Source organism: Equus caballus, chromosome 1 (assembly GCF_041296265.1).
Source record: "Equus caballus isolate H_3958 breed thoroughbred chromosome 1, TB-T2T, whole genome shotgun sequence".
NCBI lineage: Eukaryota > Metazoa > Chordata > Mammalia > Perissodactyla > Equidae > Equus > Equus caballus.
The window spans coordinates 61,387,098-61,414,464 of record NC_091684.1 but is presented as its reverse complement, the minus strand read 5'-3'; the positions used below and the strand labels follow the sequence as shown (position 1 = coordinate 61,414,464).

The following is a 27,367-nucleotide window of genomic DNA, read 5'->3' as shown; positions in this document are numbered from 1 at the left end:
TTTTTAAAGATTTTATTTTTTCCTTTTTCTCCCCAAAGCCCCCTGGTACATAGTTGTATATTCTTCGTTGTGGGTCCTTCTAGTTGTGGCATGTGGGACGCTGACTCAGCGTGGCCTGAAGAGCAGTGCCATGTCTGCGCCCAAGATTCGAACCAACGAAACGCTGGGCCGCCTGCAGCTGAGCACGCGAACTTAACCACTTGGCCACGGGGCCAGCCCCAACCTGGGTCACTTTTTGAACGTCTAAATTCCTAGGGGCTGGCCCCGGGCCGAGTAGTTAAGTTCGCGTGCTCTGCTGCAGCAGCCCAGGGTTTCACTGGTTCGGATCCTGGGTGCGGACATGGCACCGCTGGTCAGGCCACGCTGAGGCAGCGTCCCATATGCCACAACTAGAAGGACCCATAACTAAAATATGCAACTATGTACTGGTGGTGGTTTGGGGAGAAAAAGCTCAGGTGCCAATCTTAAAAAATAAGTAAATAAATAAAATAAAATAAATATAAGTCTAAATTCCTGAGCACCACTCTGGTTAAACAGCATATGTCATGATCCAGAAATCTGTATTTTTAAATTCTCCCTAGATAATTCTGAGACATTTGATCATCAAACTGACTTGGGAACTATTGAACATGGCAAAAAATACACTTATACTAGAGTGTGTCTCATTATATATAAGTTGCCCAAGGGCAGGAACTGTGCTTATAAATTTTTATAAGCCTAGCACCTATTATGAGACTTGCATGCAGTAGGCATTTAACACATGCTTATGAAAAGAATTCTGACTTCAAATTTTATTGGGGTCTTAGTATTAGCTTGTGAAGGGGATACAAACCCACTTTAGTGATATCATATATTCACATGGCAGGAACCACCTTCCACAGCAGTCTGAAAGACAATATTGCATTGGTGGGCCAATTTTCAGTGCAGAATGTTCTTGTGTACAGTTATGACCCTGAATTCTGCTGACTTACTCTATGCTTATGAAAAATCAGGAAAGAATACTCACATTTATAAGACTGATCCAGTCTGTAAATTGTCTCTATCTTGTTCCTCTTCCCACTAAATGTTCTACTTGATTCCAAAATGGTTAGACAAAAAATGCATTAGTAGCTAACATTTGTTTGGTTTAAAATAGTGCTTCTGAAAGTGTGGTCCAAGGACTCAAGGGGGTTCCTGAAAATTTTCTGGTGATCTATAAGGTCAAAACATTTTTCCTAATAATAATAAGCTGTTATTTGCCTTTATCAGTTTCATTTTCTGAGTGTATGGTGGAGTGTTCCAGTTATCACATGATGTGTGATACTGAAACAGATCAATGAAGAAAAGATATGAGAATCAGCTGTCTCCAATAAGCTGGACATTAAAGAAATTTACAAGAATGTAAAACCAGGCTGCTTTTCTATTTTGGGGGGAAATATAGTTATTATTCATAAAAATATGTTATTTATGTCAACAGATACTGGGGTTTTTTAAATGACTAAACAAAAAAATTTCAGTTTTAATTTCTAATATGGTAGGTATTGATAGGTATAACACACACAAACAAAAGTTGTTTGTAGTCCTCAATAATTTTTAAGAGTATAAAAAGGTCCGGAGATCAAAAGGTTTGAGAATCAGTGATTTATGTTTTCACATGCTATTTAATAATTAGCTCAACTGGTTATTTAGTTTTATATGGACAAATATTGCCTATAACCAAGATTGAACTTCACCAATTCTCAAAAATTGATTTTTGTTCAACACTTGTGTATCGATGATTTAACTTTCTTTTTTTTGTGTTCTGAGAAACAGGTGACTTAGCTACTATTTAAAGTTCTATAAGGGGCTGGCCCGGTGGCCGAGTGGTTAAGTTCCCGCCTTCCGCATCACCAGCCCAGAGTTTTGCCGGCTCGGATCCTGGGCGCGGACATGGAGCCGCTCACCAGTCCACGCTGGGGCGGCCTCCCACATAGCACAACCAGAAGGATCTACAACTATGTACTGGGGGGATTTTGGGAGAAAAGGCAGGAAAAAAAAAAAAGATTGGCAACAGTTGTTAGGTTAGGTGCCAATCTTTAAGAAAAAAATAAAGTTCTATGAGGGTCCAAAGTGTTCCGTGGCAACCTATAACACAACTCGAAATTCCCGTTATCAGAGCTCATGGACATGCTGCCTGGGAAGGAGACTATGCTAAGTGCCTACTAATAAATGGGGAAGGATTGCTTTATCAGATTTCTCATTTAATAGACAACAGGCTCTAAATGGAAAGAGTCACAGAAAAGGCACATTTTGACAGCAGAGAAGCAAATCGGCAAAGAATCCTAACTCCCGTGGCAGGGAGATCCAGGGGAGCACAGACTGAAGAACATTGCTTAAGAGTCCAGACCTTGGTGTCTTCCTGATTAGCTCTGTCTTCCAGCTCCAGAATTTACTGCGCTACTTTAAGGGGCTTAGCCTGCCTCCCCACCTGCAATGGAATAAAAACGGTATCCATCCCACAGAGGGGTTAGAAACAAATACTGGGTTGTATGTGAAGCGCTAGCAACGTGGCATAAACACAATCTGTTGCTCTTAGATTAGTGGGGAGGGAGGGTCCTCAGAAGAAATGGAGAGAATAGTTGTTTTGCTTGCTTCACAATCGAACCCAGTGATAGTTCTGTCTGCCTCCTTTTGTTTTCACGGGTGTAGCCTTTTCAACAGCTCTGCTAAGGAAATTCCTGAAGGGGAAATTTCTATTTGAAAGTTCTCTGGTATCCTAATCAAAATATTTTCATTTTATTTCCATAGCAGGAGAGACGATCTTTCTCTATCCCCACTTCTGAGAGCAACATCTTTGGAGAAAAATACGTTCTTAATATCTTAGGGATTAAACTCTCCAATAGTATCAGTTTGCAAAGAGAACGTTGAAAAACTCACTGAGTAGAGGAAGTGGTGAAGTTTCTAAACTCAAAGAAGCTTCAAGGTCAGGAAAGAGGGAAATTTCACCAGAAGCCTAAACCTAAACGCAGTTCGAAAGCAACAATTTCCAACTCACTGTGGTCCAGTTTTCTTTTCACTCATTCTTTTTTACTTAGCCAGCACGTAAACGGGTACCAATGAGGCGGCAGTAGGCACAATAAACCTCCTAACAGGCTCCTATACCCGTTGGGAGTGTGTCGTGGGGAGGGGCACCAGAGGAAAAGCCCAAGAGTTTCTGAGAGCCCTCCGACTTTCCCGCCTAAACACGGAGGGGGCGGACCCGAGGCCGGGGGCGGGGCAGGTTGCTTTCTTGGCCCCGCCCCACTCCTTTTCCTCCCTGCCCCTCCCACACGCATTTCGCCACAATCCCGACAGGCCCAGCGGCTGGGAGAGTCACGTGAGGGTGGGCTGTGGAGGTGGAGGCTGTCTCTGCTGTTTTTTCGTCTCTATGGTTGTGAGAGGTGGGCGGTTTTGGCTCAGAAGCGGCTGAAGCTCGAGCGTGGACGGGTGAGTCCTGGACTCTGAGTCGTCTGAGGAGATACCAAGTTAGGGAGGTCGAAAGGGAACGAGGCGTGAAATAGCTTTAGGGACCTGACCTCTGCGGCTGGCCGTTTGTCTGCTCTGGGCTCCGGCGATTTCTCAGGTCTGGAGGGACAGCTGTCTTCCCTGATGCTCTCAGCTCAGGGGTTTGAGAGGAGTTCTTAGTCCTGTCTACTTCCCGTCCTCCGCTTTCCTTCACCTCACTCCGTCCCTTTTCCCTGGCCCTGGAGAACTTCTCCCAATGCCGAGTTCCCAGCCGCAGGGTTCACTTGGGCGCCAACGTCCCTCTCCTTACGGGCGACCAAGGATACACGAGTAGACTTTCCTGGTTTCCCTGGGCTTTGTGGATGTGGTTGGAAGTGGCTAGTGGAGTTTACAGCTAGATCTCTGATGGGGAGAAGTATAATCATTGAAACGAAAGAAGAAGTGGAAAATCACTGGGGACCCGGAGGAGCAAAGCAAAGTGCAGGCTTCTTGGACTGTTCAGTTTTTATCTTTTCCAGCGCCTTCTTGTTCTCATTCTCTCATTCCATCCTGGCTTGCCATACGATGCCTTGAGAACGAGCCGGGTGTTATTGACTCTATGTGAATATTGGGAGAAGAAACAGACTGTTCTTTAAGTTGCCATCTCTGTCATCTTATGATTTATGGTTTCTTTTCCTTCCCTTTCAGTTGCCTAAAAAGTATTGTAGGTATTTGTAAATATAAGCAGTATAACCATTTTATAGCTAAAGGGCTAGAGTAAAATGTTTTATTCTACCTGTGGTACCTGGAAAGGCCTATTTTCTTTCTGTTATTTACAGATAGATGTGTCCGTCACAGTTTTTGGGGTGGCTTCTCTGATATACCTTTTTTTAAGTTAAAGCATCCCTTTGGGTCACATGTGCAAGTGATCTAGCAGTAGAAAAAAAGGAGTTTGCAGATAAAGTGAAACAGTTTGGGCTTGATAGCAGTAGGAGAGTTTAGGTTTCATTAAACCATATGACAAATTAATAAAATGTCAGCATCTTGAGACATAGGTGTTGGCCTGGGATGACCAACCCGCTCTCTTTCTGGTGTTGCACAAGGTAATGAACTTACTGAATATTGCTTTATCCTAAAAACTTTTTAGAACCTACTGCCACTTGTCCATGAGAAGGTAGTTTTGCCTCCAGTTACTCATTATCATCATCCTTGATAGGTGATTCTCTCTTCCACTTAAGAACATCACTATGGCCCCTAATTATGTCAAGAAAGTGTCATTAACACCTTCTAAGAGTCTTTATTGCGGATTATAAAACACAAAATAATACTAACAAAAAGCAAAGATTCAGGAGTGGGTTTTGTGCCTGGAGAGAGGGAAAGAGTGATAGAAACTAATAAAAGCAAATAGAAGCAAGAGAAAAAAAGTGTATATTGCTATCTTCCTTTATAATCTATAGAACATTTACTATATTCAGTAGACTTTTTATATTCCCAAGGGGTGCATCTTGAGACTGACTTTCCTATATTTCAGAATAAAGCAATGGTATATAATTTCTCTCATACTGCAATGTTATATAAAATAATTCATTACTGAAAGATTTAACTACCCTTTGGATCTTATTCAGAATTATAGAACTAAAGTAGTTGATAAAGTTATTAAACCTAATTTGGCCAAGTTTAATCTTTAGTTTTAACTCGAGCAGTTTTTATAGTGGCTGCAACAGTTATTGAACGTTAATAATTTTTTCCTTATAGAGTTGTTTAACATATCCCTTTTTAAAAGAGAACCAATTTTTTAAAAAAGTTTACTCACAACTTTTTTTCCCCACTCTAAGCGAAAATCACTTGATTTTGTGCTCAGGGAAAAAGTTTATTCTTTTTAAATAGATGTTGTACTTGCTTTCATAAATTATGAGAAAATTGTTAATACTTTTAAGACATTAAATATTGGTATCTGAGCATATTTGAGAAGAAAACACAGGGGCAGTATTTTTTATGTTTTTTATTTTCTATTATCAAAGCAATACATACTTATTTTTGAAAAATGGAAACATTATAGAAAATATAACATTGAAAGTCGAATTCCTAATTTATCTTTTTCCCTGCCACCAGGTAACCACTAGTTACCACTGCATATTTGGAAATCAGTGTGGAAAAGTTAGAGTCTGGAGTCAGACTCCCTGGGAAAGATGGTACTAATAGCACTAGGCTTACATCCTATAACCTTAGAAACCCCAGAAGAGAGCTTCCCTTTGTTTATGATTCCAGCAAACTACTGTATGGGAATCTCGTTGGACTGACTTGGGTCATTGCCCATCCTAGAGGCAATCTCTGTGGCCAGAGTGATGGAATGCTTTGCGTGGCCAGGATTGGATCTCCTTCCCACCCTGGAGTGGGGCCCAGAGGGAGACAGTTTCAAACACATGAATTAAGGGTAGGTGACATATAGTTCCTAAAGGAAAATTCAAGAGTCATTTCCTGGAGAAGGGAGAAGGGTTGCTGGACAGGTAAAAACAACAGATGTTCACTAAAATAATTTTACATGTATTTGTTTTCTTAAGAGAACTTGCTTTCCTTCCCCAATATAAATTGTTTTACAGTTTGTATGTTGATTTTTCCTTTTTTCATGTTTATTTTATTATCTTAGAGAACTTGAAATTTAAACTCTTTGAGTGCATATATTTATACTGTAACTACATATATAGTACCTGTACTCTGGAGTAGTCAGCCTTTCTAACTTTAAATATATTGAATATTTGGCCAGTTGGTTAAAATTGATTATTGATAAATATTTTTATTACTGTGTACAGTTTATAAATAGTAAATAAAAATGTTTTAAGTGTTTAAGTGTATGTAATCAATATGATTAATGCTTGATTTCTTTAATTATTCCATGTTTCAAAATCTATTAGTGTAGAAATCACTTCATTGTGAGCATTGTATGAAAAAAAAAATCACTGTAATTATTGCTAACTGCTCTCACTGGGTGTTAACTTTAAAATTATAGTTAACATTAGTGTCTGGTTTTATATCTTTATGGATTATTCTGATGGTTCGTTATATTTGAAGAGAAAATATAATTGAAGCAACATATTGGTTACCCCCACTGTCTTGTTTTCGTTTAAAAGAAATGTTAGTGGTTCAATTCAGTGGACATTTGAACTTTAATTGCTAACATTGGTGGCATCGGCTTTAGTTTAAATAGATCTAATTCTAAAACCCGACTCCATCACTTCTTGAAGTTGGGCAAGTTACTTAATCTCTCTGAACTTGAGTTTATTCCATTTGTGAAATAGAAGTGATAATACCTATCTCATAGAGGTCTTGTGAGGATTAATTTAATTAATGTATTCCAAGTGTCTGGGATGTAATAGGTTCTCATTAAGTGTAATTTCTAATAATAACAAGAACAAAGAACAATGTCTAAAACGATTTTATTTTTCAAATTTCAGAATGTTTAGCCCTGGGAAGTTTAAAATATGTAGGTGTATGAGGAGTTAACTAGATTGTTCTTCATTCAGTTTGTCTTGATTTTAGCAGGTTTTTAAATTCCATGTTGCATATATAGCAATAAACTAGAAAACTTTGTTTAAACTACATGATTGTTAGTGAACAGCTCAAGTATTTGAAGATTGCCTAATCCAAGTATGATAGCTGGCACCCTGGGGGAATATATTGAGAGAATTGTACACAAACTCTGAGCTCAATAAAGTTTAATATTAAGTGGAAGATAGCATGCTCCTTCTCTATACAAGGGGAGCTAGGCGTTGAGCACCTTGGAATTTTAGCTCAGAAATTTATATTGACTTTTGGTAATAGGCAGAATGATAAAAGTAGATTTGTCTTTATTTTTAAGGATACGTTTAGGGTAATACTCCTGTGACAAAGTGCTGTTTTGAGAATGTGATATGCTGGACACCTGCAAGTGGAAGAGAGAAGAGTTTAGAATGTTGCTTGAAAACCCAAAAAAGGCAACTGTGTAATTGAATAACTGTGAGAAGTGGTTGATGTTAAATATAATCAATGATCTGGCATTGGGAAGTTAAATATTGCCACATTGAGAGGACAGGTGTTTTAGCCCTGTTTATGAAAAAAGAAACAACTAGAAATGGATTAATTTTTTTCCCCAAACAGAGCAGTCAGTTTTTGCAAATTGTGGACAATCCCTAGGCTAACTAATAATAAATTTAAGATGGGTTTTACTAACTATGAGAAAATTGAAACTTCAGTGAAACATTTCCTCATCATTCATGTCAGGTATACAAATAATGTTTACATTTCTCTTCAAAGTGATTTAATGCTGGTCATTTAAAACTTAAAGTGCCTATCCTAATAACATTGCTTGTTCAGAGTTGGACAGTTACTTGGTGTCTATTTATAAGCACTACTTATAATTTAGATTTTGCTTTTTAGAGTTCATTGAGTATTGAAATTAAATCGGCAAGCTATTTTTTTCTTTTTAAAAAATAAACATCATAGCTTTTCTTGTCTACTATCCTAGTAGGATTAAGTGAGCAGTCTATAGCATAGTGTTTAAAGGGCGTGAGAATCTAGCTCTAATAGGTCTTTCTGGTTTAGCTCTTAAGTCTTTACCTTCCCTTTTTATTCCTTCCCCCATGTTCCAGTCATAGTGAACTACTTTTTGCCCCCACTACAAGCCATACCTTTCTGTGTCTTTATGCCTTTGCATAGGCTGTTTATTGTACTTGGAATGCCTCTCCACCATCCTGCCATCTTCCAACTGGTGAGCTACCATTCATCTTTAAACTAGATTAATGAGTCATTCTTCAATTTGTAAAACTTCCCTCCACCTTCAGGTGGCTATTTTCCTTGGTGGTTCCTATAATAATATTTTTTTTTTATTTTTTTAAGATTGGCACCTGAGCTAACAACTGTTGCCAATCTTTTATTTTTTTCTGCTTTTTCTCCCCAAATGCACCCAGTACATAGTTGTACATTTTTAGTTGTGGGTCCTTCTAGTTGTGGCATGTGGGACGCCACCTCACCATGGCCTGATGAGCTGCGCCATGTCCGTGCCCAGGATCCAAACCAGCAAAACCCTGGGCTGCTGAAGCAGAACGTGCGAACTTAACAACTTGGCCCCAAGGCCGGCCCCTATTATAATTATTTTTACCTTAAAAAAACATTCTTATTTTGTGGATCAATTGTATGTATTTCGTATGAGAGTGAGTGATTCTTGATACCAGAAACACATCTTAATTCGTCGTCATACCCTGAGCCCTCAACAGAGTGCACGTCATATGTACAAGCTCAGAACATTTCTGGTGAACAAATGAGTCATTAAGATTTTTCATCTGCTTTAAAAATAAGAATAGAAATAGGATATAATCCAATATATTAAGCCTGTACTCTGTAACCTTTATCAGTCTGATGCATTTAGAGAACTTACTTGGACACGTCTAGAAAATTCCATCCACACATTTGACCAGGAATCAATAAACATGTTTTATCTGTCTAATATGTACCAAGGCACTGGAGAGAGAGGAAAACATATTCCATTCATCAAGGAGCTCACAGTGGTGGAGACAGTGAATTGATAATTACAACTTAAATTTATGCTAATTAAAGTTAAAAATTCAGTTTATCAGTTTCACTAGACACATTTCAGGTGCTCGACAGCCACATATGGCTAGTGGTTTCTGTATTGAACAGTGCAGATATAAAACACTTCTATCACCACAACGTGTTCTATTTGACACAGCTGTTGTAGAACATTATAAATACACTTGAATCTACATTCTCTAGTTTCAGATGATAGTCAATTTTCATTTCAATCATGTTCCCTTGCTTGTTCAAATAAAACTTGCTTTTAGATTTGGAAATTGTATTTTTAAGAATTATCAAGTGGAGTCTATTGTAATATATTTCAAATAAAGCAGTATTGCTAATTTTCTCAGGTTTTGATCTGTGATAGCATTTGAGTTAAGTAGTTTCAGATTTTGATTTTCAACTTCAGTATTGATATCGTCTGACTTTCTATCCTAATAATTCCCAAGATAATGAAGCATAATGGTTAAGAGCAATAGCTTTGGGATTAGAGAGACGTTCCTCTGCCATCTACTGGTTATAACCTTAGGCACATTTCTTAAAGTGTTAAGCTTTGACGTCCTTCTCAGTAAAATAGGAGTAATAATCATACTTACCTCAAGGATTGTTGAGGATTAAATAAGGTAATGGATATCAAGCATTTAGCATAGTACCCCTGACAGAGTGTAGTGTTTGTTAAATGCTAGCGTTAAAGAGAATTTGAATAACCAGTTTAAAAAGAAAAAAGTTTCTTTTGAGAAAGTTGGGGAAATTGGAATATGGACTGGGTATTAGATCATACCAAGGAATTATTGTTAAATTTATAAAGGGTACAAGTGACATGATTATGGAAAGAAAGTCCATATTTTTGGAGAGACATGCCAAAATAAATAGCAGTGAAATGATACAATGTCTGAGAGTTGCTTTAAAATAATTCGCAAAGACAGTGAGGAATAAAAGGGACAGAAAAATTGGTCTTATCTTCCATTTCTGGTCAAGAAGGAATAACGGAGACCATATTTACCCTCCTGCCTGAAACAGCTAAAAAGACAGACGAAATATATGAAATAGTGGTTTCCTAGATTTTGGACATAACGCAGCAAAGAAGGGTGATCCCTGAGAGATGGGAAACAAATGAAGTGAACTCTGCTTTGGCTTGCTGCCTAAAGAGAGTTTCCCCGCTGCAGAGCAGGGAGGGGAACCCAGGCAGAACACAGTGATCTCCCTGATTTGGGAGAGTCTGGGGAGGCCAAGGCAGCTGGAGTTTGCAGGCATGACTAGTAATGTTGAGCATCTTTTCATGTGCTCATTGACCATTTGTATATCTTCCTTGGAGACATGTCTGTTCAAGTCCTTTGCCTACTTTTGAATTGGGTTTTTTTTTTTTTCTTGTTGGACTAGATAGTTTTTGAGTCAAAATACAACGTTTCTTAGAAACGACAAAGTGATTCCATGGATTCGAAATGATATTTAGGTTAGAAGAAAAGGAACAAAAATGTCTGTTTCCTTGATTAGAATAGCAAGGATAGATAATAGGTAAGTTTATTATTAGAGTCTTACTTTGCATTTTAATTAAATGTTTACATTAAAAGGAAGATATTTAAATGTTATATATTTATGCACCCTTTCAGTGAGATTTATATTACATAATAGATATTACCTTCCAAACAAACATTTATTCATACTTTACTGTGTGTTAGGCACTGTGCTCAGCTTTTTACAAGCATTGTCTCATTTAATCCTCCTCAATCATTTGCAGCAAGTGTTACTATCCCTTTTTTATGGAAGCACAAAATTGCCAAGTCAGGAATCAAGCATAGGCCTGACTGACTTCAAAATTAATGGCCAGTAAGAGAACAAGTTAGTAAGGTCTAATTAATTAATTAACTAGATTACCTTGAGTAAGATACTTAGCTTGCTGGGCCATGGTTTATTAAAACAAAACGAAATATACAACAACAGTACAAACTTATCTACACGCTCAGTAGAACTTTAATTTGTGATGTTCTAATTTTTCTGTAGCTAAATCCTAAAGTTTAAAACAATATCTTCAAGTAAGCAAGGGAAAGTCTTAGAAAAAAAAAAGTACCTGAGTAAGTAGAAGTTGGAGTAAAGGTAAAAAAGACAGGAAGATAACCTGTGAAATATCTTATACTGCTGTCAACCTAGCAGGATCCTTTCTAGAGAGAACATAAATATAGACAGATTGTTATAAAAGGGTATATGTAAAGATATCTGTTGCTGTGAACTCTAAAAAAAAAATTCCATTGAAATTGTTATTTATGTAGAAAGAGACTTCCTTTAGCAGAAATATATATTATTATTATAGATTGGCCTGTAGTACAAATCAAGTCTTTGCTGCTGAATGAGACTCTGAGTAACATGTCAAGGAGTTGAGTTCTGACATGGAATTGTTAATACATTTTAATATAGGTGCCCCCTTTTCCATGTCTGGAAATTGATTATAGTGTAAATCAAAGAGTATTCATTGGACCACTTATAGAGTTCTCTGCAAATGCAAGGTGACTCTTATTAAATATTGATTCCTTCATTCCATCTTCACATATAGCTATATCACAGTAGGATTTAGAGCTTTTAATTTAATAGGGAAGCCCATAAAGTATTCTAACTGTGTGTTCTATGGTGCATATAATGTATTATTGTTGGTTAATGTTTTACATTTTCCTTATTTTTAAAAAAATTTACTCTTCCTAGGGTCATTCTCAGACTTTTGTAGAGTTGGGCTTCGTCAGCCAGTACTTTTGCTATACGTTCCCATGTTAAAGCTTTATGGACAAAGCAAACAGGCTTAGCAATGAATAAATTAGCTAATTAGCAAATTACAAATGAGGATATGGCTGTAGGTTTACATAGGTCATTTAGGTTTGTTCTGTTGTGTGATTAGATTCACTCAACCTATTAACAGTTTTTTGAATGGTTGGGTGTCATTAAAAATGAATTTTGCCAAAGATAGAACAAAGCTGGAGTTATTACTCTCCCTGATTTCAAACTATACTACAAAGCTATAGGATTCAAAACAGTATGGTACTGGCACAAAAACAGACACGTAGATCAGTGGAACAGAATAAATAGCCAAGAAATCAACCCCTGCTTATATGGTCAATTAATCTACACCAAAGGAGTCAAGAATATACAATGGTGAAAAGAGAGTCTCTTCAATAAGTGGTGTTGGGAAAACGGAACCACTTTCTTAAACTATAATACAAAAATAAACTCAAATGGATTAAAGACTTAAATGTGAGACCTGAAACTGTAAAACTCCTAGAAGACAGCATAGGCAGTAAACTCTTTGACATCAGTCTTAGCAATATTTTTCTGGATTGATCTCCTCAGGCAAGGACAATAAAAGCAAAAATAAACAAATGAGACTACATCAAACTAAAACGCTTTTGCACAGCAAAGGAAACCAACAAAGCGAATAGGCAACCTACTGAATGGGAAAAGATATTTGATGATATATCTGATAAGCGGTTAATATCCAAAATATATAAAGAACTTATAGAACTCAATAGCAAAAAAAAAAAAAAAATCTGATTAAAAAATGGGCACAGGACCTGAATAGACGTTCTTCCGAAGAAGACATACAGATGGTCAACAGACACATGAAAAGATATTCAACAAAACTAATCATCATAGAAATACAAACCAAAACCACAATGGGATCTCACCTCACACTGGTCAGAATGCCTATCATCAAAAAGACGACAAATAACAAATGTTGACAAGGATGTGGAGAAAAGGAAACCCTTGTGCACAGTTGGTGGGAATGCAAATTGGTGCAGCCACTATGGAAAACAGTATGGTGGTTCCTCAAAAAATTAAAAATAGGACTACCATACAATCCAGCAATTTCACTTCTGGGTATTTACCTGAAGAAAACAAAAACAGTAATTTGAAAAGATATATGTACTCTTATGTTCATTGCAGCATTATTTACAATAGACAAGATATGGAAGCAGCGTAAGTGTCCATCAATAGATGAGTGGATAAAGAAGATGTGGTGTATATATATATATACAATGGAATATTACTCAGCCACCAGAAACAATGTAATCTTGCCATTTGCAACAACATGGATGGACCTAGAAGATATTATGCTAAGTGAAATAAGTCAGACAGAAAAAGACAAATATCATATTATTTCATTTATATATGGAATCTAAAAAACAAAACAAATAAGCGACACAAAACGGAGACAGACTCATAGATACAGAGAACAAACTGGTAGTTGCCATAAGGGAGGAGGGTGAGGGGAGTTGGGCAAAATAGGTGAAGAGGATTAAGAAGTACAAACTTCCAGTAATAAAATAAGTTGCAGGGATATAATATGCAGCATAGGGAATAGAGTCAGTAATACTGTAATAACTTTATATGGTGACAAATGGTTACTAGACTTATTGTGGTGATCATTTCATAATGTATATAAATGTTGAATCGCTATGTTATACACCTAAAACTAGCATAATATTGTATTTCAACTAAAATATAAAAAAGAATTTCATCATGTATACATAGCATATATAAAGAAGACTACATGAAACATGTATGTATACTTCAAAGAATAGTTACAGAAGTAAACCATGTAGGTAACAATCAACCAAGCCAAAAAAGGACGTTTTTATCACCCCTAAGTTCCCCATGTGCTCCTTCCTGATCACAGTTCTCTTCTGCTCGGGAGATTACTGTCTGGCATTTTGATGATAATCATGATTATGTGTATCACTAAACAATTAGTTTTCTTGTTTTTGAACTTTATATAGATGAAGTCTAACCATACATATTCTTTTATGATTTGCATCTTCACTCAGCATTATATTTGTGAGACTTACCGTGTGTTACTTGTAAAGCACTTGGGGGGGATGTAAATATTCATAAAATTAATTTTGTAATTCGCTATCTTCTTTTTTAAAAATGTTTTATCTTGAAGCAAAATGTATAAAAGTAAAGGTACACTTTAATGAATAATTATAAAGTGAATCCGTGTTTATTTGTTATCCAGATTAGGAATTAGGACATTGCCAGCCCCTGAGACTCTTCCACCCCCACTGCCATGTATTATGTTCCTATCACAATTCTCTCCTTTCCTTCAGAGATAACCCTATTATGACTTTTATGATTATGCATTTCTTGGTTTTCTATTTTTTAATATTCCTAAACAGTATGGTTTAATATCATCTTTTTTAATTCATAAAAATTGAATACAGGTGTTTGTTTTCTTTTGTGTCTTGCTTCTTTTATTCAGCATTATGTTTGTAAGATTTATCTTTGTTGTGTACAGTGTACTTTGTTTTTCTTACCATATAGAATTCCATTATGTGAATATACTATAATTTTATCCATTTGACTCTCGTTGGACATTTGGGGTGTTACTAGTTTTTTGATTATTACAGAAAATGTTGGTATGAACATTCCTGTACATATCTCTTAGACTGTTTGAATTTTTCTACAGTAAAATTGCAGAGTTAAAGGTAGTCACGTCTTCAATTTGTCAAGATAATATCAAGTGTTTCTAAAGTGATTGAGCGAGTTTATACTTGCAGCATCAAGTATGAGAGTTGCCATTGCTCTACATCTTTGCTAATATGTAGTATTATTGGACTTTTTAATTTTACGTCTGTAAGCTGTGAAATGGTATTTAATAAAAATTTCAGACCCACAACTAAAATATACAACTGTGTACTGGGGGGATTTGGGGAGAAAAAAGCAGAAAAAAGAAATCCCAGACTCACTCCTTTGGAGATGTTTAAAAATTTTTTTTCTTAATTTGTATATCTTGAGAATACTGTTGAACATATTTTCAAATGTTTAATAGCCATTTGGATTTCTCTTTTGTTCATTTTTCCCTTTTATTTTTTCTTTCTTTCCTAAGAACTATTAATATTGTCTGGCTGTTAGTCCTTTGACAGTTATATGAATAGCAACTATTTTGTCCCTCTCTGGACTTTTCACTTTCTTTGTAGTACCTTTTGATGCCTTTTATGTTTTTTTTTATGGTCACTCTTAGTATAATATACCTTATCAGTCTTTTATATTTAATTTTTTGAGACATCTTTTCCTACTGTGATGTCATAAAAACGTTCTCTTATATCATCATCTAAAAGCTTTGCATTTTTCCTTTTACACCAAAGTGTTTAATCCACTTACAGTTCATATTTGTATATTGTGAGTCCATTTTAATTCTTTCCTTATGCATACTTGATGTCCTAGCTCCGTTTATTGAGAAGTCTTCCTTTTCCTACTGATTTGCTATCCCACCTCTGTCATACATGAAATATCTGTATTTATGTGGATCTGCCTTGGGGCTTTTAAATATTTTCCATTGTTTTATTTGTTCTCTGTGCCAATACCACGTTGTTGTAAGTGCTAAGATTTGTAATGAGTTTTAATGTTAAAGCAGGTTCTCCTACCTGGTTTTTTTTTGGGCACTTTTTCAAGCATGTCTTGGCTTTTCTTGGCCCTTTGTACTTTTGTATTCATTTCAGGGTCAGTTTGTCAAGGTTCACTAAAATCCCATTGGGATTTTCATTGGGATTGCATTGATTTTGTAGTTTAGTTTGGAGGAGAATTGCCATCTTTACAGAATTTTGTTTTTCAGTTTATTTACATGGTATATCTCTATACTTATTTAGGTCTCCTTTAAAGAAGTCTTTCAATAAAGTCTTGTAATTGTCTCTATAAATTTTTGCACATCTTTTATTAGACTTATTCCGGGGTCCTTTATCTTTCTGCTTTTTCTTCTTTCTATTTTAAAAATTTTTATTTTGTTGAGATGCATCTTTAATTTATTTTGTTCTTTCTTTTCTAGTAAGTGCATTTAGAGCTAAGCATTTTCTTTTAAATAGTGCATCCCACAAGTTTTTTTTTTTTTAAGATTGGCGCCTGAGCTGACAACTGTTGCCAATCTTTTTTTTTTTCCTGCTTTATTCCCCCAAATCTCCCTAGTACATAGTTGTATATCTTAGTTGCACGTCCTTCTAGTTGTGTCATGTGGGACACTGCCTCAACGTGGTGTGAAGAGCAGTGCCATGTCCACGCCCAGGATCCGAACTGGCGAAACCCTGGGCTGCCACAGCACAGCGCGTGGACTTAACCACTCGGCCACGGGGCTGGCCCCCCACAAGTATTTTTTAAAAGCAATTGTATTGAGGGTTATTGAAGTATATAGTTTACTTACAATAAAATTTACCCATTTTTTTATGCTCTAAGTATTGATAAACATAGTCATGTATTCACAGCTACAGTCAAGATATAGAGCAGTTCTTTTACCCCCAGAGATTGGCTTATGCTCCTTTGTAGTCAGCTTCTTCCCTTCACCCCCAAACCCTGGCAACCATTAATCTGTTTTCTGTTGCTATGATTTTGTCTTTTCTGCAATGTCATATGAATGGAATCATAGAGTATATAACCTGGCTTTTTAAACTGCTTTAAAATTATCATACAATAAAAGTGACTGTTTTTCTTTTGGTGTACAGTTCTATGAAATTTTATACATGAATTTTAATAATATAGATTCATTTTAATACCACCACAGATTACAAAAGAGTTCTCAAACACGCTCATGCTATCCTTTTATAGTCACACCCTCTTCCACCTCTGTTCCTTGACAACCATTGATAAGTTCTCCGCTACTAGTTTTTTCTTTTCAAGAATATATGAATGGAAATATATAATATGTAACTTTGAGACTGGCTTTTTTCACTCAGTGTAATTCCTTTGGGATTCATCCAAGTTGTTGCATGTATTGAGTTTATTCCTTTTATTGTGGTTGTATTCCATTGCATGGGTATACCACAGTTTATCCATTCACCTGTTGAAACACATTTGAATTGTTTCTAGTTTTCAGCAGTTATAAATAGAGCTTCTGTAAACATTCATGAAAACAGATTTTATGTGAAGATAAGTTTTCATTTCTGTAGGGTAAATAGTCAGGAGTGGATTGTTGGGTCATATGGTAAATATATGTTAACCTTTATGAGAAGATGTCAAACTGTTCCAGAGTGGCTGTACCATTTTGCATTCCTACCAGCAATGTATGAAAGTTTCACTTGTTTTACATTCTTGCTGCACTTAGTATTGTCAGTAATTTTTCTTTTAGACAAATAGGTATGTAGTGGTATCTCACTGTGGTTTTAATTTGCGTTTTGCTAATGGCTAATGATGTTGAACACCTTGTTTTTTTTTGAGGAAGATCAGCCCTGAGCTAACATCTGCTGCCAATCCTCCTCTTTTTGCTGAGGAAGATTGGCCCTGAGCCAACATCTGTGACCATCTTCCTCTACTTTATATGTGGGACCTACCTACATATATATATGTGGGACATACCTACCACAGCCTGGTTTGTCAACAGTGCCATGTCTGCACTGGGGATCCGAACGGGAAAACCTCGGGCTGCCAAAGCAGAATGTACGAACTTAACTGCTGCGCGGCCGGGCCGGCCCCAGAACGCCTTTTTATGTGCTTATTTGTTTATGAATAGAACTGCTGTGAACATTCATTTACAGGTTTTTCTGTGAACATGTTTTCATTTCTCTAGGATAATTAACTAAAATTCAGCTAGAATTTTTTATAAATTGCTAAAGACCAACTTTGAGTTAGAGTATAGAATCTCTAGAAACCATAGACACAAGGAAAATTCACACCCACAGGCTCTTCTCAATTGATCTCAACCAGAAGCTTACCAATAAGATCAGGGAAGAGCAGGAGACAGAGAAAGCCCTTCCCGAGAATTCAGCCTATAGTAGGGGAGCATCTGCCACAATGAGAAAAGCAAAAAGCTCATTTCAGACCCTTTTCCCCTAAATAACAAAAGCTCTAAGCCAGGGGGAAGGATAGCAAACTTTGTCACCTCAGAGCATAGGTGAAAATCCATTGAGTCTAGAGGAGGGGAAAAGGAAAATAAATCCTAAGCCTCTGTGGGAGAGGCAGGAAACTCTCAGAAGCCCAGATCATCAGAAGTCTACAACTGAGGAGAGACAGGGCCCCTGGGAAAACCCCAGGCACAAGAGCTGGTGGTGACACAAGGGCTCTGCTGAAAATTGTGGCTGCACCGGGACAACAGAGAACCCATCGCTACCAAGCTAGCACACACCAAGTAGCAAGCACTCTGAGGAAAGATGACTTATTAGATACAAAGGAACAAAGATAAGAACTGTAGCAAACCTCTCAGAAAAGATGAAAGTCGTTTTCTATTGCTCTCCCCTCCTTCCTGAATTTCCAACTTTCCCTCCAGTATTTTTTTTTCCATTTGAAGAAGTTTTAGTAGTTTTTTAGAGCAGGTCTGCAGGCAAAGAATTCTCTGAGAATATCATGTTTCAACACAACAGATCTTGTTTAAATCCTATGAAGAATATTGGAGGGTTTTTTTGCTTTAGCAGTCAGTTGACTTAGGTTCAGGGCACAAATTTTGACCCACCTTGTTGGGTTGTGGTTCTAGTGTCAGTTCAGTTTTCATAGCCCTTGCAGTACTATCCAGATTTGTCCCTTGTGTGCACTGCACAGTGGCCAGTCTTAGACTGTGGTGGTGGTCAACTGTATATTTTAGTTCACAAATCCTTTGTTATACTGCTTAGGGTAGGATCCACACATGTGCACCTTGGAAGTGAGCTCAGAAGATCATACTGAACCTTATGGTTTCACTTTATTGAGCTTCTCTTCTCTGTTATATCCCCAACACTTACTCCCAAGCACTTACCTTCTTTTGACTCAGACCTGGAATTTTCCTTTCCCTACTCTGTCACATAATTTGACTACATCAGCCTCCTGTGTCTAGTGACCAGAGGATAGAAAAGAATCAAAAGAGATCTCCCGGTGTTCTTAGAGCACAGTTCCCCTGGTCAGAGAGAATTTTTCCCTTCTGATTTTAGATGCCTTCCCAGCTGCTGGTTCCTCTGCACTACTATCGGAGTGCTTCGTTGTTGGGGTGGGAGAAAATAAAACACACACACACACACACACACACACACACATATACATCTCCAGGGCATTTTTCCCACTCTCTCTTACTCATAGAAGCTCCTTTTCCTCCTTGTCAAATCAGAAATAAATGGTTCTTCTTGGAGATCTTTCCGTCTATATCTAGTGCACATGTCTGGTATCAGACTAACATTCTTTTAAGCTGTTATGGAAGTTAACATTTAAGAACTTTAGGACTAAATATGATAAACATATTATTTGTCTGATACATTGTTATCATTCCAGTGTATTACATATTTGAGTTCTAGCTTGAAAATCTTAAAGGCCTGAGAAGTGCTTTTTCTCTTTTGACAATAGCCATGCAAATGGGTGTGAAGTGGTATCTCATTGTTTTGCTTTGCCTTTCTGTAATGACTTATGATGTTGAGCAGCTTTTCACACACTTATTGGCCATTTGTGTATTTTCTTTGGAGAAATGTCTATTCAAGTCCTTTGCCTATTTTTAAATTATATTTTTATGTTGAGATGTGGGAATTCTTTATGTATTTTGGATATTAATTCCTTATCAGATATATGGTTTGCTGATATTTTTCTCCCCTTCTGTGGGTTGTCTTTTTATTCTCTTGATACTGTCTTTTGATGCACAAAAGATTTTTGTTTTGATAAAGTCAGTTTGTTTTTTCTTTTGTTGCTTGTGCTTTTGTTGTTCAAGAAGTCATTGCCAAGTCTAATGTCATAAAGATTTCCGCTATGTTTTCTTCTGAGTTTTATAGTTTGAACTCTTATCTTTAAGTCTATGGTCAATTTTGAGTTAATTTTTGTATATGGTGTAAGGTAAGAGTCCAACTTCATTCTTTTGCATGTGGACATACAGTTTTCCCAGCACCATTGTTGAAAAGAAGTCCTTTTCCCATGGAATGGTCTTGGCACCTTTGCTGAAAATTAATTGACCATGTATATGAAGGTTTACTTCTGGGCGCTCTATTCTATTCCATTGGACTATATGTCTGTTTTTATTCCAACACCACCCTGCTTTGATTGCTGTAGCTTTGTAGTAAGTTTTGAAATCAGGAAATGGGATTCCTCCAACTTTGTTCTTCTTTTTCAAGATTGTTTTGGCTATTTGGGGTCCCTTGGGATTCTATATGAATTTTTTTAAAAGACTTTATTTTTTTAGAGCTGTTTTATGTTCACAGGAAAATTTAGGGGAAGGTTAAAGAGATTTCCCATATACTCTCTGCCCTTACACATGCATAGCCTCCACCATTATTAACATCCCCCATGGGAGTAGCACATTTGTTAAACTTGATAAACCTACTAACAAATTCATAATCGCCCCAAGTCCATAGTTTACATTATGGTTCACTTTTGGTGGTGTGTGTTCTATGGATTTGGACAAGTGTATCCATCATTATGGTATCATACAAAGTGTTTTTACTGCCCTGAAAATGTCTGTGCCCCACGTATTTATCCCTCCTGCTGCCCCAACCCTTGGCAACTTCTAATCTTTTTACTGTCTCCATAGTTTTCGCTCTTTCAGAATGTTGTATACATAGTTGGAATTAACAACATGTGGCCTTTTCAGATTGGCTTCTTTTGCTTAGTAATATGCATTTAAAGTTCCCTCATGTCTTTTTTTTTTTTTTTTTTAAAGATTGGCACCTAGGCTAACAACTGTTGCCAATCTTCCCTTTTTTTTTAAAGGATTGGCACCTGGGCTAACAACTGTTGCCAATCTTTTTTTTTTTCTCTGCTTTATTTCCCAAACCCCCCTGATACACAGTTGTATATCTTAGTTGCCGGTCCTTCTAGCTGTGGGATGTGGGACACCGCCTCAACGTGGCCTGAGGAGTGGTGCCATGTCCGCGCCCAGGATCCGAACCCTGGGCCGCCGCGGCGGAGCACGTGAACTTAACCACTCGGCCACGGAGCTGGCCCCTCCCTCATGTCTTTTAATGAGTTGATAGCTCATTTCTTTTTAGTGCTGAAGAATATTCCATTGTCTGGATGTACCACATTTTATTAATCCATTCACCTACAGAAGGACATCTTGGTTGATTCCAGGTTTTAGCAATTATGAATAAAGCTGCTGTAAACAGCCACATGCAGGTTTTTATGTGGATATAAGTTTTCAGCTCCTTTGGGTAGATACCGAGGAGTGCAATTGCTGGATCACATGGTAAGAGTATATTTAGTTTTGTAAGGAACCACCAAACTGTTTTCCAAAGTGATTGTACCCTCATATATTCCTATCAACAATGAATGAGAGTTCCTGTTGCTCCATATCCTCTTCAGCATTTGGTGTTGTCAGTGTTCCAGGTTTTGGCCATTGTAATAGGTGTATATTATGGTTGTATTGCATATCCCTGATGACTTGATGTGGAGCATCTTTTCATATGTTTATTTGCCATCTGTGTATCTTCTTTGGTGAGATCTCAAATCCATATGAATTTTGGGATGCGTTTTTGGTTTCTTTTAAATTCTAGAAGTTGAGTTTTTGAAAGAAGCAACTATATCCATCCCTATCTCAAATTCTCTTCTTTATCTGCGTTAAGGAAATCTTTTTGTCTTGTTCAGATTTTTAAATTTTCTGCCAATTAACACCAGTGTTTTAATGTTTTGATTTTGTAATTTTTTTATTTATGCTATTTTTAAAAATATTTATTTATTTATTCACTTACTTATTTTTTTGGTGGGGAAGAGTGGTCCTGAGCTAACATCAATTGCCAATCTTCCTCTTTTTGCATGAGGAAGATTGTAACTGAGCTAACATCTGTGCCAGTCTCCTTCCATTTTCTGTGTGAGATGCCACCACAGCATGGTATGATGAGTGGTGTGTAGCTCTGTGCCCAGGATCTGAACCTGTTGACTCCAGGCTGCCAAAGTGGAGCATGCAAACTTAACCACCATGCCAGTGAGCCAGCCCCTTATTTATGCTATTTGATTTTGTGATGAATACATTTCTATTATATTGCTTGCTTTTCTTGTCTTTTTTTTTTTAAAGTTAAATCAGGAAATACAGATTTCTAGAAAGACGAATCTATGGGATTTAATCGAGAGATTAAAATATTTGGAGTGCCTGGGGCTGGCCCCATGGCCGAGTGGTTAAGTTCGCGCGCTCCGCTTCAACAGCCCACGTTTTGCTGGTTTGGATCCTGGGCAGGGGCCTAGCACCACTCATCAAGCCATGCTGAGGTGGCATCCCACAGAGCAGAACTAGAAGGAGCTATAACTAGAATATACAACTATGTACTCTGGGGCTTTAGGGAGAAGGAAAAAGAAAAAAGATTGGCAACAGATGTTAGCTCAGGGCCCATCTTTAAAAAAAGAATGTTTGGAGAGGATAATGAAATCTGATGAGTGCTTTCTCACATTATCATGTAAGGTGACAGCAGGAGGTCACTTGTTAAAGTTACTAGGCAAACACCTTAAAGGTGGAAGGAAAAATAACTATTTATATGTCTTGTTTACACCTTAAATATCAAGTGTTAAATTCCGAATCATGGATTTAAACTTTTAATATTTGAAGTTTCATAAAAATGAAGAAAATGAGGAAGCCCCATTGTATTGTGTGATTGATGAAGTGAAGTGCAGTGGAGAATATTTGAGGCAACAAAGAGCATACGCTTGGAAGGTAGAATATCCTGGTTTTTATCTCAATTTAGTTACTTAGGAAAATTATGTGATTTGATTTTCATTTTTTATAACAGCTTTATTGAGCTATAACTCACATACTGTATAATACAGCTATTTAAAGTATACAGCTCAGTGGCTTTTAGTATATTCACAGAGGTGTGCAACTATCACCAGAATCAATCTTAGAACATTTTCATTATCCAAGAAAGAACTCTTTACCCTTTAGTACTCTTCACTCATATCCTCCTGACTTCCCCACTGCCTACTGATCTACTTTGTGTCTCTGTAGATCCGTCTATTCTGGACATTTCTGATTTGCATTTTTAAAAGATTGCTCCAGCTAATGTAAAGAATGAAAGCAAGGAGTCCACTTAGGAGACTGTTGCAGAAATCCAAGCTTGATAGGGTGGTAGTGTGTACTTGGCTGTTAACAGTGGAGATAGAAATTTATGGGTTAGCGTTTTGTTTAGAAAACAATGACTTTTTAATAAATAGTTTTAAAATAGTTTATTTTGATAGAAGAATATGGAGTTTATATAGAGAGACCGTAATAGCCAAAGTAATGATTTTATTCTTAATAAAAGTCTTCAGATGCTTACAAGGAAGGCTAGAAAAGCTTTACATCCAGTATGAGAGGAAATGTTTATTATTGAAATATGTATTGGATTTTCAAAACTCTGAAGCTGACAGTGTAGTGTGGCTTTACCCGTTCATGTCACATTAGGCCTGCTTTCAAAAAAGTCTAAAGTGGTGAATTGTTTACTAGTTTACTTCCCAGTAGATTAGACTATATATTTACTTTTAATGATTGATATTATTTACACTTTTTGGCTTAAACAAGGTAGAACCAACATCCAAGGTCAAAATAAATTGATGATTAAGAAATATGTAAAAATTACCCCATTTATAAGACTCTCTGGAAATAATTTGTAATTAGTTTTCTAAATGACATCTGCTTTCTATTTATAACAATAAAAAAAAAAGAGCTGGGGACTTAGACATGGGTTCCAGTCTGGCCGTTACCTTTTATTGTGTGTTTTTGGAGCCACTTAAACTTTCCTAACTGCATTTTCATCACCTGAAATGGATAGAAGTAGAGAGTTTAAAGCAATCACCATGGGAGAAACTGAAACATTTTGTAAGGAATTACTTCACCAAAAAAAAAGTGGTTACATTAAATGGTTTAACAGATGCGCTAGACAAAGAAACAGATTATTTTTATACTATTTTAAACTGCCTAGAGTTTAGCAAGAGAATTGATGCTTTACTACAATATTTAAATTTTATTTTAAGCAAAACTTGACAGAGATGAGAAAAATAAAAGACGACAGTCTATAGTAAATTTAGATGCAGAAATCTGAAATGAAATAGAATTTTAAAATGTATATTAAAAAATTCATATACAGTAAAATTGACTTGTTTTTTGCTGTGCAGTTTTATGAGTTTTAGCACATGTGTAGATTTGTGTGACCATCATCACAGTCAGGATATGGAGTATCACCCTAAAAATCTCTGTCTGGTTCCATTGTAGTCAAATCATCTACCTACCTATAGCCTCTGGCAATCTGATGTGTTCTCCATCACTATAGTTTATTTTTAGAAAGTCATATAACAGTATGTAACCTTTTGAAACTGGCTTCTTTCATCGTCAGCATAATACCTTTGAGATTCTTGTTGAGTATGTCAATAATTCATTCCTTATTGATTGATTGCTATTGTATTCCATTATATGGATATACTGGAGTTTGTTTATCCATTCAGCTGTTGAAACATCGTTTAGGTTATTTCCAGTTTTGGTGATTATGAATAAAACTGCTATAAACATTCGTGTGCAGGTTTTGTGTGAACACAAGTTTTCATTTCTAGGTTAAATACCTAGGAGTGTATCATCATGCATTCTTGCCAACAGTGTATGTGTGTTACAGTTGCTCTGCATCTTTCATATTGTCAGGTATTATTGATTTTAGTATTGTCATGTTTTTTGTTTGTTTTTTCTTTTTAGCCATTCTAATAGGTGTATAGTGCTATCTCATTGTGGTTTTCATGTTTATTTCTCTAATAGCTAATTATAATTTATCTTTTTATCTGCTTATTTGCCATTTATATATTTTCTTTGATGAAGTGTTTATTCAAATCTCTGTTCACTCTTTAATTGGGTTGTCTGTATGTACTCTATGATTATAGAAAATTCTAGAAATTGCAAACTCATCTGTAGGGCAGTGGTAGCACTGGTGCTATGCAGGCATTTAAAAGTCTGAGAGAGGGAAACTCTTCTTTCTGACCAAAGGAACTGTGGTTCTGAGAATGTGGGGAGAATTCTGGTTTTTTATTTCCTAAAAAATTATTTTATTGGGGTCATATTGGCTTACAACATTGTGTAAATGTCACGAGTACATTACTCTATTTCAGTTTCTGTATAGACTGCATTGTGTTCACCGTCAACAGTCCAGTTTTTATTTGTCACCATATGTATGTGCTCCTTTACCCCTTTTACCCTCCCCCAACCCCCTTCTCCTCTAGTAATTATCAATCTAGTCCCCTTATCTGTGTGTTTGTTTATCTTCCACAAATGAGTGAAATCATATGGCATTTGTCTTTCTCTGTTTGACTTATTTCTCTCAGCATAATACCCTCAAGGTCTTCCCATGTTGTCACAGATGTCACAGTTTTGTCCTTTTTTATGACTGAGTAGTACTCCACTGTATATATATACCACATCTTTATCCATTCATCCATGGATGGACACTTGGGTTGCTTCCATGTCTTGGCTATTGTGAGTAATGCTGCAGTGAACGTAGGGGTGTGTATATCTTCTGGAATTATTGTTTTCATGTTCTTTGGATAAATACCCAGTAGTGGAATAGCTGGATCATATGGTATTTCTATTTTTAATGTTTTGAGAACTCTCCATACTGTTTTCCATAGTGGCTGCACCAGTTTAAATTCCCACCAGCAGTGTGTGAGAGTTCCCATTTCTCCATATCCTTTCCAACACTTTTTATCTCTTGTTATTTATAGCCATTCTGATGGGTATGAGGTGATATCTCATTGTAGTTTTGATTAGTAGTTCCCTAATAATTAGTGATGAGGAACATCTTTTCATGTGCCTGTTAGCCATCTGTATATCTTCTTTGGAAAAATGTCAGTTCATATCCTCTGCCCATTTTTTCATCACATATTTCATGTTTTTGTTGTTGAGTTGTATGAGTTCTTTATATATTTTGAAAATTAACCCCTTGTTGGATATATGATTTGCAAATATTTTCTCCAAGTCGGGGGTTTGTCTTTTTGTTTTGTTGATGGTTTTGTTTGCTGTGCAGAAACTTTTTAGTCTGATGTAGTCCCATTTGTTTATTTTTTCTTTTGTTTCCCTTGCCTGAGTAGACATGGTATTCCAAAAGGTACTGCTAAGACCAATGTCAAAGAGTGTACTGCCTCATTTTGTTCTAGGAGTTTTATGGTTTCAGGTCTTACATTCAAGTCTTTAATCTATTTTGAGTTCATTTTTGTGTATGGTGTAAGATAATAGTCTACTTCCATTCTTTTGCGGGTGGCTGTCCAGTTTTACCAGCACCATTTATTGAAGAGAATTTCCTTTGTCCATTGTATGTTCTTGGCTCCTTTGTCAAAGTTTAGCTGTCCATAGATGTGTGGTTTTGTTTCTGGGCTCTCTATCCTGTTCCATTGATCTCTGGGTCTGTTTTTGTGCCAGTACCATGCTGTTTTGATTACTGTTGCTTTGTAGTATATTTTAAAGTCAGAGAGTGTGATACACCAACTTTGTTCTTTTTTCTCAGGATCGGTTTGGTCCTATGGCTTTTTTCCTTTCTATCTTCCAGCACAGTAGTTTTCAACTGGGCCCAATTTTGCCCCCCAGGGAACATTTGGCAATATGTGGAGGCATTTTTAGTTGTCACAACCAAAATGTGGAGGAGGGTTCTACTAGTAACTAGTAGCACCTATTCAGATAAATGGAGAAGAAATTTTGGGTTAGAGGAGAGAAATGAAATAAGTGAAGAAGAACTGAATACTTTGAGAATTTTTGGCTTCTGAGAAGTTTTGGGAGGTGATTTGATATTTTTGTGAATCTTTGATCTTTTCATCATGGAATCATGGAATGTTAGATAGAAAAGAATCTTGGAGACCATGTAACCCTGTTCCCTGAATTTTATGGATATGAGCACTGAGACCAGATAGTATCCAGGGTTTAAATTTGAGTAGCTGGGATTTGAATTTTAGATTTCTAAGTCCTATATACTTTGCTTTTTTACACATCATTGCTCCCTTCTTTCTTTTTGTGTTTAGGAATAGTTTTTGTTTACAAGAAGGCCAAAGTGAGAGCTGCATGCTAGGGAAAGATGAAGGGAGACATTTAGATTACTGTCTACTTTGGCTTGGCAAGCAGAAGCTCTTTCTGGGGATAAAGGTTGGGCATTTGGTGTTTCCTTTGTGCTCTGACTTAGAAACCTGACCATGGGTGCTGAAACAGGAAGCTAAATTTTTCAGATACGTTAATAGCTCTCTTTAGTCTTGAGAACTCTCAGTGAGGCTAAAAGTGCCTTGGAAAGACTTGCAGGCTTAAGGTATGAATAAAAGAGAAAAAGGAAGAAAAGCAATAAGGAGAAAGTAAAGAGGGAATAGGGTGGCATTTCAGGGAGCTGGTGGAATGCTCTGAAACACTTGTTTCAGATCCTAATGTATTTACAAATAAATTTTAAGGTGGTATTATTTATTTATTTATTCATTTTTTTGTGAGGAATATTGGCCCTGAGCAAGCATCTGTTGCCAGTCTTCCTCTTTTTGCCTGAGG

At 36.6% G+C, this 27,367-nt stretch overlaps 1 protein-coding gene across 4 annotated transcripts in view; it reads left to right on the top strand.

The window, feature by feature from the left end:
• Nucleotides 1-3,249: 3,249 nt before the first annotated feature.
• The window catches only part of MICU1 (mitochondrial calcium uptake 1), a 280,172-nt gene continuing 256,054 nt past the window's right edge, over nt 3,250-27,367 (top strand). For 2 of the 4 annotated variants that reach the window (XM_001503797.6, XM_023644771.2), the window contains exon 1: nt 3,250-3,444. The gene's annotated coding sequence lies outside the window, so the exon portion shown is untranslated. The remainder of the gene's footprint in view (nt 3,445-27,367) is intronic. The other 2 variants (XM_070226952.1, XM_070226961.1) reach the window with 2 other exon arrangements.